Raw genomic sequence first — 10450 nt, 5'->3', positions numbered from 1 at the left:
GAAACAAGCAGGGAGAACTGGAAGTCCTGGCACAGTCAAGGAATTATGATGTGATTGGAATAACAGAGACTTGGTGGGATAACTCACATGACTGGAGTATTGTCATGGATGGATATAAGCTGTTCAGGAAGGGCAGAAAAGGTGGGGGAGTTGCACTGTATGTAAGAGAGCAGTATGACTGCTCAGAGCTCAAGTATGAAACTGCAAAAAAACCTGAGAGTCTCTGGATTAAGTTTAGAAGTGTGAGCAACAAGGGTGATGTCGTGGTGGGAGTCTACTATAGACCACCGGACCGGGGGATGAGGTGGATGAGGCTTTCTTCTGGCAACTCGCAGAAGTTACTAGATCGCAGGCTCTGGTTCTCTTGGGAGACTTCAATCACCCTGATATCTGCTGGGAGAGCAATACAGCAGTGCACACACAATCCAGGAAGTTTTTGGAAAATGTAGGGGACAATTTCCTGGTGCAAGTGCTGGAGGAACCAACTAGGGGCAGAGCTCTTCTTGACCTGCTGCTCACAAACTGGGAAGAATTCGTAGGGGAAGCAAAAGTGGATGGGAACCTGGGAGGCAGTGACCATGAAATGGTCGAGTTCAGGATCCTAACACAAGGAAGAAAGGAAAGCAGCAGAATACAGACCCTGGACTTCAGAAAAGCAGACTTTGACTCCCTCAGGGAACTGATGGGCAAGATCCCCTGGGAGAATAACATGAGGGGGAAAGGAGTCCAGGAGAGCTGGCTGTATTTTAAAGAATCCTTATTGAGGTTACAGGGACAAACCATCCCGATGTGTCGAAAGAATAGTAAATATGGCAGGCGACCAGCTTGGCTTAACAGTGAAGTCCTTGCTGCTCTTAAATACAAAAAAGAAGCTTACAAGATGTGGAAGATTGGACAAATGACCAGGAATGAGTATAAAAATATTGCTCGGGCTTCCAGGAGTGAAATCAGGAAGACCAAATCACACCTGGAGTTGCAGCTAGCAAGAGATGTTAAGAGTAACAAGAAGGGTTTCTTCAGGTATGTTAGCAACAGGAAGAAAGTCAAGGAAAGTGTGGGCCCCTTACTGAATGAGGGAGGCAACCTAGTGACAGAGGATGTGGAAAAAGCTAATGTACTCAATGCTTTTTTTGCCTGTGTCTTCACGAACAAGGTCAGCTCCCAGACTGCTGCACTGGGCAGCACAGCATGGGGAGAAGGTGACCAGCCCTCTGTGGAATAAGAAGTGGTTCGGGACTATTTAGAAAAGCTGGATGAGCACAGGTCCATGGGGCCGGATGCGTTGCATCCGAGAGTGCTAAAGGAGTTGGCGGATGTGATTGCAGAGCCATTGGCCATTATCTTTGAAAACTCATGGCGATCGGGGGAGGTCCCGGATGACTGGAAAAAGGCTAATGTAGTGCCCATCTTTAAAAAAGGGAAGAAGGAAGATCCTGGGAACTACAGGCCAGTCAGCCTCACCTCAGTCCCTGGAAAAATCATGGAGCAGGTCCTCAAGGAATCAATTCTGAAGCACTTAGAGGAGAGGAAAGTGATCAGGAACAGTCAGCATGGATTCACCAAGGGCAAGTCATGCCTGACTAATCTAATTGCCTTCTATCCACGAGATAACTGGCTCTGTGGATGAAGGGAAAGCAGTGGACGTGTTGTTCCTTGACTTTAGCAAAGCTTTTGACATGGTCTCCCACAGTATTCTTGCCAGCAAGTTAAAGAAGTATGGGCTGGATGAATGGACTATAAGATGGATAGAAAGCTGGCTAGATTGTCGGGCTCAACAGGTAGTGATCAATGGCTCCATGTCTAGTTAGCAGCTGGAATCAAGTGGAGTGCCCCAGGGGTCAGTCCTGGGGCCGGTTTTGTTCAATATCTTCATAAATGATCTGGAGGATGGTGTGGATTGCACCCTCAGCAAGTCTGCAGATGACACTAAACTGGGAGGCGTGGTAGATACGCTGGAGGGTAGGGATAGGATACAGAGGGACCTAGAGAAATTGGAGGATTCGGCCAACAAGGACAAGTGCAGAGTCCTGCCCTTAGGACAGAAGAATCCAGTGCACCGCTACAGACTAGGGACCGAATGGCTCGGCAGGAGTTCTGCAGAAAAGGACCTAGGGGTTACAGTGGATGAGAAGTTGGATATGAGTCAACAGTGTGCCCTTGTTGCCAGAAGGCCAATGGCATTTTGGGATGTATAAGTAGGGGCATTGCCAGCAGATCGAGAGACGTGATCGTTCCCCTCTATTCGACATTGGTGAGGCCTCATCTGGAGTCCTGTGTCCAGTTGTGGGCCTCACACTACAAGAAGGATGTGGAAAAATTGGAAAGAGTCCAGCGGAGGGCAACAAAAATTATTAGGGGACTGGAACGCATGAGTTATGAGGAGAGGCTGAGGGAACTGGGGATGTTTACTCTTCAGAAGAGAAGAATGAGGTGGGATTTGATAGCTGCTTTCAACTACCTGAAAGGGGGTTCCAAAGAGGATGGCTCTAGGCTGTTCTCAGTGGTAGCAGATGACAGAACAAGGAGTAATGGTCTCAAGCTGCAGTGGGGGAGATTTAGGTTGGATATTAGGAAAAACTTTTTCACTATGAGGGTTGTGAAACATTGGAGTGTCAGGGTCACGGGGTCTCCCCCCAGGCCGCTCTGTGGCCCTAGGGTCCCGTCGGGGTCGCGGGGTCTCCCCCCCCAGGCCGCTCTGTGGCCCTAGGGCCCGCGTCGGGGTCGCGGGGTCACACACACGTTGGTCTGTTATCGTAGGGCTGCATTGTTATTGTAGGATCTCACAGACACTGGATCCGGGCTGCCCGGTGGGGGTCAGTCCTGCCAGCCTGCCCAGCATGGCAGCAGTCCGTGGTCAGGGCTGCTGGCTAGCAATTCGGGGTTGGGGGCCTGGGTCCGGGGCAGCTGCACAGCCCCGCCAGCTGTGGAATCTGGGGTGGCTACATGGGAGGGGTCTGGATTGGGCAGCCAGCCAGCCCCCATGCGGCCCACAATTTGTAATAAGTTGAGAACCGCTGTTGTAGGGTCTCACAGACGCTGGTCTGTTATCGTAGGGCCGCGTAAGCTGCATTGTTATCCTAGGATCTCACGAACGCTGTCTTGTATCGTCGGGCTGCGTGGGCTGTTTTGTTGTTGTAGGGTCTCCCACACGCTGGTGTGTTTCCGTAGGGCTGCATGGACTGCGTTGTTACTGTAGGGTCTCCCGCACACTGGTCTGTTATTGTACCAGTGCATGTGCTGTGTTGTTATGTAGGGTCTCACAGACACTGATCTGTTATCGTAGGGCTGCGTGGTCTGCATTGTTATTGTAGGGTCTCACTGTGAATTGTTCCCTGCCCCCATTAAAGACCCATTCTAGGGGAAGTGGGGGGCTCTGTAGCTCACACAGCCCAAGCACTCCTTGGAAAGAAATAAATGCTTTGAGTGGGGGAGAGAGGAACTACATTTCCCAGCATGCCCTGTGCTAGAGCCTGCTGCATTCTGGGAGTTGTAGTTCAGCTGGCCCAGGAGCCCTTGGAAATGGCTTGACTCTTGGTGGGGAGGGTCGGGTTAGACTACCCATCCCAACATGCCCTGGGTGGGATCCTTTTGCATTGTGGGAATTGTGGTTTAGCTGTACGAGCTGTACCTCTATAGTTCCGAGTTACTTTAACTAATTACCCACCCCAGGCGAGGGGTTACCATTCCTGTAATTGGAGAGAGTTCAGCCCCAAGGTCGCTGGCGGTAGCCAGGTTCTCAATGGACAGGGAATGCAGAGACCACTGAACGCTCTTTCAGCCAACACGCTGCAGCCTGGGCCGGGACAGAGAGAACAATACGGAAGGGCTAGCATTTGTACTATACCCTCCCAAAGCGTCAGTCATCGTCCTCCTCCTCCACCTCATTGTCACCATCTCCAGACTCCCCTGTGGCCACCATCCTGGTGGCCCCTCCAGGAGACCGCTTTTATAACCTGTTAGGGAAGGTTTGAACCCCTTTTTCTTCTTTGAACATCCAGCCCCCACAACGTGTGGGTTGCCCCCCTTTCCAATCGACAAACTTGTTAGTTCCCCTTAACACACGAACGCTGATGTCACCTGATCGCCACAGGCACAGTTGGTTGCCTGGAGGAAGTCTTTCACATTTCACCCCAGCTACCAACAGTCATCCTGTCGTGTCTGCTTAGCTCTCGTGGACGTGGTTATCCCAACTCACCAGTTCTGGTCAAAACATCAGCAGATCATAAACACAGCAGCAAGCTCAGCAGGTTTATTATTATCGGACTTCCGCTAAAGGATCTTTATATTAGAGCTCACTTATCCTAAGGCAGAGGTTCTCAAACTTTCCGCCTGTGACCCCATTTTGAGACTTGACCCCAGACAACCACAAAGTTAGGCACATGCTCCTTGCAAGAATCTATCGCAGGAACTTCCGATGAGCTCTTCGCTTTCAGCTGCCAGCAAATCCATGGCATCAGGCTTGCACTGAAAGGGGTTTTGCACCAAATCATACTTTCTCATTCCCAAGTTGGGGGAAAAGGACACAAACTCTTTCTCCAGCCAGCTGAGATGCTCAGCCATCACCTGTGCGGGAGGCTGAATAATTTCCTGGAAAGCTGCAGGAAGCATTCATAGCTTGTCTTCAATAGATTATTCTTCCCGGAAACAATTTGAGCCATGAATCCTGTGGTCGATCACTCAGCTGAAGGACCTGGGTGTTCTTTCCTTGCAGACCTGTGTTCAGTTCATTCTGATCCAACTGGTGCCTCTGACATAGGCAAAAAGACACATCTTCTTTTGGTCACCTGGAAAATCAATGATCCCACTTTCTTTGCCGTCCATTGCATAGGCATGCAGCTTGTCTCAGTTCAGAAAATCGTCCCAGGACTCTCCAGCAACACGGCGGGATCAGACCTCCTACCTTCACCCAGTTTTGCAAACAGACGTGCACGAAAAGACTGAATCATGGTGTAGTTGATCGGTGCAAAAGCCCACCACGCAATCACACGGGAAGTTTTTGTCCTGCACGTGCCCATGTGGCACCTCAAACATTCCTTGTGCCATCTCGTGTCCGGGAAGAGGGAGACAGAACAGAACGTCTTTGAGAGTTGCACCCTCCCAGGTGTATTTCACAAAAGCCAAGAAATGTGCATGACAACCCTCAGTGCTCGCAACCTGAAGAACCTGTGTTTTTCAGATGCTCCATCGGTGTGTTTTCCTGACCTGCTACTATCGCCTCCATCCTTTGTTCCACTGTGTTATTGGAGAGTGGTGTGGCTTTGAGTTTGTTTGCCTCAGCTTCCCCACACATCATCTTCATCATGTTGATTGCAGCTGGCAAAATCAAAGTCTCTCCAGTTGTCTGAGGCTTCTTGAACATGTGCGATGTGATAACTCACCTCAGTGGATACCTTCTGAGCGTGGTCAGAGATGGATTTGACTCTCTTGAATTACATTTGTTGATATGAAAGTTCTTCTTTCCAGCACTGGAGAAATGACCTTGGTTTTCCTGTGTGTTCCTTGTGAAGGATTTCCAGGTGTCATTTAAGTTTAGTGAGCTCGATGTTTTTGCTATATAACACTGGGTGAAGTAGGAGGCATCTGGCCTTTCTTCGTGCTTGACCAAGACACCGGTGAAGCCATACTCAAAGAAAGCCTATTCATATTTGGGAGCATGTTTCTTGGACTTTTGGTTTTCATTCATGACTTGTTTTTCATTTCAACCGCATGACTACACACGCTGCTGGAGGCTGAAGCAGATACTCTGCTTAAAAATAAGTGCCTCATATCACAAATCTGAAAGAGGAATTCACTGTCAAGCAAATGAGGCCAAGACTTAGGAAGGCCCTGTATGGTGATATCAGGTCACCACGGAGACAGTGATTTAGGATGATTCCAGTCAGGTACTCAAGGTGGCATAAAAGAAGATAAGGGCCCTGCCTTAAGGCACTTACAAGCTGCTGCAGATTCCTGTCTCCGAAAAGGCCAGCACAGGCTCCTACCAGCTGGAGCAGAGAAGATGCTCTTTTGACGAGGCTGCTGCTCACAGATAAGGACTTTATGGATTCACGTCCCTTGGCTGGATGGTGCCAATGGCCAAATCAGCATCTGCACAGCCACCTCTGCATAGCCACCGTACCCAGGCCTGCTCCCCAAATGCCGCACCAGGAGGCTGCTGTTCTGACCTACAAAATGGCAACCTCCGCACAATGTGACCTCGTACCGTACTGGCGTGGCGTTTGTGGAACAGGTCCGGACGTGTTCGGGGGCAGACAGCATTGTCTCTCCGGCCAAAACTGCCCATTGGACCCACAATGCTACCTGCTGATGGCGCAGCCCCATTTGGAGTTGCGACCCGTGGGCTGGGAACTGCCGTCCTGAGGCCTGAGTTGGCGAAGCTAAAGATCTTACAAGCCTGAGGCCCGTAGGCCCTTGTGTTACAATATGAATCATTACTTATATTCATCTCTATGGTCTAAATATACCTGATACCTTTTATCCTTGGCTACTCTAGGCACCCAGGAATTTCAACTGAGTCCCGGAGGGAGAGGGGGCATGGACTACACTTCCCAGCATGCGTGGGCCTGGAGCCTGTTACACTGTGGGAGTTGTAGTGGAATGTTAAACTGTATTATCCCGTTCAGCCACGAGGTGGGGCTGCATGTAAAATACCTTATTCAAACTAACCTCAGTCATACCGGAGGAGCTTATGAATAGGGCCCTACCAAATTCACGGCCATGAAAAATGCATCACAGACAACGAAATCTGGTCTTCACCCGTGAAACGTGGTCTTTTGTGTGCTTTTACGCTATATGGTTCAGATTTCACGGGGGAGACCAGCATTTCTCAAATTGGGGGTCCTGACCCAAAAGGGAGTTGCCGGGGGGTCCCAAGCTTATTTTAGGAGGGTCGCAGTTTCGGCACCCTTACTTCTACGCTGCCTCAGAGCTGGGTGGCCGGAGAGTGGCAGCAGCAGGGAAGTAACGGTGGCAATACCATACGGTGCCATCCTTCTGTGCTGCTGCCTTCAGAGCTGGGTGCATAGGTGCCGACTCCGTGGGTGCTCCGGGGCTGGAGCACCCACGGGAAAAAATTAGCAGGAGCTCCGCACCCACCGGCAGCCAAGCTCCTCCCTCCTCACCTCCTTCTCCCCCTCCCCCTCCCTCCCAGCGCTTCCCCCCCCCCCCCCCCCCCCCGGCTGCCTAACAGCTGTTGGGCGGCGCTTAGGACTTTCCGGGAGGAAGGGGGAGGAGCGGGGACTCGTGCTCAGGAGGAGGCGGAGAAGAAGCAGGGCAGGGGCAGGGACTAAGGGGAAGGGAGCAGAGATGGGGTGGGAAAAGGTGGGGTGGGGCGGGGACTTTGGGGAAGGGGTGGAATGGGGGTGGGGTGAGGGCAATGCAGGCAAGGGGGGTGAGCACCCACCCAGCAGAGGGGAAGTCACCTCCTATATCTAGGTGGCTGGAGCGTGGCAGCTGCTGACTGAGGGCCCAGCTTTGTAGGCAGAGATGGCAATACCATATCAGGCCATCCTTACTTCTGCGCTGGCGCCGGCTCTGCCTTCAGAGCTGGGCTCCCGGCTGGCTCTGCCTTCAGAGCTGGGCTCCCGGCCGGCTCTGCCTTCAGAGCTGGGCTCCCGGCCGGCTCTGCCTTCAGAGCTGGGCTCCCGGCCGGCTCTGCCTTCAGAGCTGGGCTCCCGGCCGGCTCTGAAGGCAGGGCTGCTGCCAGCAGCAGCGCAGAAGTAAGGGTAGCAGTACCGCCACCCCGTCTACAATAACCTTGTGACCCTCCCCACCCCAACTCCTTTTGGGGTCAGGACACCCTACAATTCCAACACCGTGACATTTCAGATTTAAATAGATGATAAAATCCTATGACCATGAAATTGAGCAAAATGGACCCTGAATTTGGGAGGGTCCCACTTATGAATGATGAACACATGTGATGTGAATAAGTAGAGCCCCGCGCGGATACACAATTTAGCGTGGGTGTGACGCCCCCAGCCCTGCCCAGTGGAGTGGGCACTGGGCTCACCGGCAGCTGTCCATGGATGGGACTCCTGTCCGGGAGCGTGCGAGCCACTTGCGCACACACAGCAGCATGACCAGGGACAGCTGCCAGTGAGCCTGGCATCTGCTTTCTATCGACAGATATCCACATCCGCAGATATAGATTGTGTATCCACGCAGGGCTGTATGTAAAACGAAGCTCTTTCGCCAGTCCAGCTCTGGTACAGAAGAACATAATATGGAGCCAGGAGCAAACTAAGATCAGAAACAAAGGAACAAAGCAACAAAGATTACAGGAGCCTCTCAATATGCCCCTCTTCAATGCCCCAGAGAGCTTCAGCTTTGACAAACCGACAGCCTGGAAACAAGATTTTGAATTGCAAACGCACTCCGGAAAGAAACTGGAAATATCCGGGTGTCGTCTTTAATTAATGCTATGGGGAAGCAAGCAGAGCATCGCTTTCAATCTGCAGACAGTGACAAAGAGGACTCTGAAAGGGTCCTGCCTGTGTTTGATGCATACTTTATACCTCGGGGAAAATGTGGTTTACAAAAGAGCATCATTCCCCCCAGAGAATTCAAGAACCAGGGGAAAATGTTGAGTGTTTTATGAGAGCTCTACCTGCATTGGCTGAAAACTGTGATTTTGGGAATGCAACACATGAAAATATCGGAGACTGGCTGGTTATTGGAATAACAGATAAAACCAGCAGCGACAACTGAACTGAAGAGAGATTATCCCTAGCCACAGCTAATCAAATAGCTAAAGCTTCCTGACTAACATACGCTGGCTACAGGTTTCAGAGTGGGAGCCGTGTTAGTCTGTATCAGCAAAAAGAACAGGAGGATGTGTGGCACCTTAGAGACTAACAAATTTATTTGAGCATAAGCTTTCGTGGGCTAAAACCCACTTCATCGGATGCATGCACTGGAAAATACAGTCGGAAGATCTAGATATACACACAGAGAACACGAAAAAATGGGGGTTGCCATACACACTATAATGAGAGTGATCAATTAAGGTGAGCTATTAGCAGCAGGAGAAAAAAAACGTTTTATACGCTGGCTAGTATACGTATATTACGCTGATAACGACTACCTGCAGTACACTTGTTTTAAACATTCAAGTGTATATTTTAAGCACAAGCCTAGCAGTAATATAGCCTAGATTGGCCTGCACCTTTACTATATTCCTGAACACTTATGCTAAATATCCCATAACACCTTGCTTCAGTTGACAGAAGCCTGGTCTGGAATAGATAGGAAAACTGTCAGTATCAGGCCAGATGGGTATTTCTTCATAACAACAGGAAAGGCATTGCCAACACGGGCAGGAGATGCCTTCATCCCCCTTAGTACCTGGGTTGTATGTACTGAAAACAAAGACAAGAGTGCATGGGAACCTGGAATGCTTGGGGCACACCATGGTCCCAAAACAAGCAAGGCAAAAAGCTGACTAAGTAAATGATGTATGCCGTACCTTTTTTGCTGGTACAACAAGTATGAAAAGACTACTTTAGGGGTGTAGCTTGCGGGGCACACCTTCTGCTTGCATGTAACATGGCTGCATGGAACTGGTCTTCGGAGACTGGTGTCATGTCGACCTTTTTTCCCCAGTACTGTATTAATAAACCTCACTGACATTGGTTATTTGGTCACTTAAGTATATTTCATACTGAACCGAAGTGTGATCAGGCAAATGACTATAGAATTTATCAACAACGTAGAGCAATCTGACAAACCTGACAAACCTGAAACTTGCTTAGAAACTGTAAACAGACACTTGAGTGCTGAAAGTCATTATCATGAGACCCCCCCTGAGGCAAGGAGAGAGAACGTCTAGGGCAGGCTAAAGAGGGACACATTCCAGCCTACATGCACAAGGTATGGAAAAAGTCAGATCCCAGGAGATGATGCATATGCAGCCAGAGGCGCACGGTGTGATACATGCACGAAATATGGACGTTTTGCAGCTGTTTGCTGCGCCAAAGTTGTAAGGGGGTTGACTCATATTACAGACAATTAAAAGCCGTTATTTGTGGGATCTACCCCTTGTGATGATACAGAGCCTTCCTGGAGAGTGAACCTGAATATTCATGATGTTAAAATTGACCCAGGAGCTGACGGTCACAGTCATCTCAGAAGGACTTGCCTTTAACCCCTCCCAGAGCTGAGGTCACCTGTCACAGCTCTCACAAGCCCTGAGATATTGTGAACTGCATGGGCCAGTTCACCACAGAAACAGCTTACAAAGACATGGGATCAAAGGACCACTGGCCAACAGCCTTCTCAGCCGCAGCCTGCCAGCCATGATGGGCCTCGTGAGAAAGGTGGAAGACCTCAGTGGAATATTTGGTGATCTACGTTCCCTCTAAGCTGTGTGGCCGCACAGTTGCCTATTAAGCGCTGTGCGGGTGCTCAGGGCTGCAGTGGGGAGAGATGCCTCTGCCCTGGACCTGCCACG

This window comes from Chelonia mydas, chromosome 6 (assembly GCF_015237465.2).
Source record: "Chelonia mydas isolate rCheMyd1 chromosome 6, rCheMyd1.pri.v2, whole genome shotgun sequence".
Classification (NCBI taxonomy): Eukaryota; Metazoa; Chordata; order Testudines; family Cheloniidae; genus Chelonia; species Chelonia mydas.
This window is presented reverse-complemented; position numbering follows the sequence as displayed.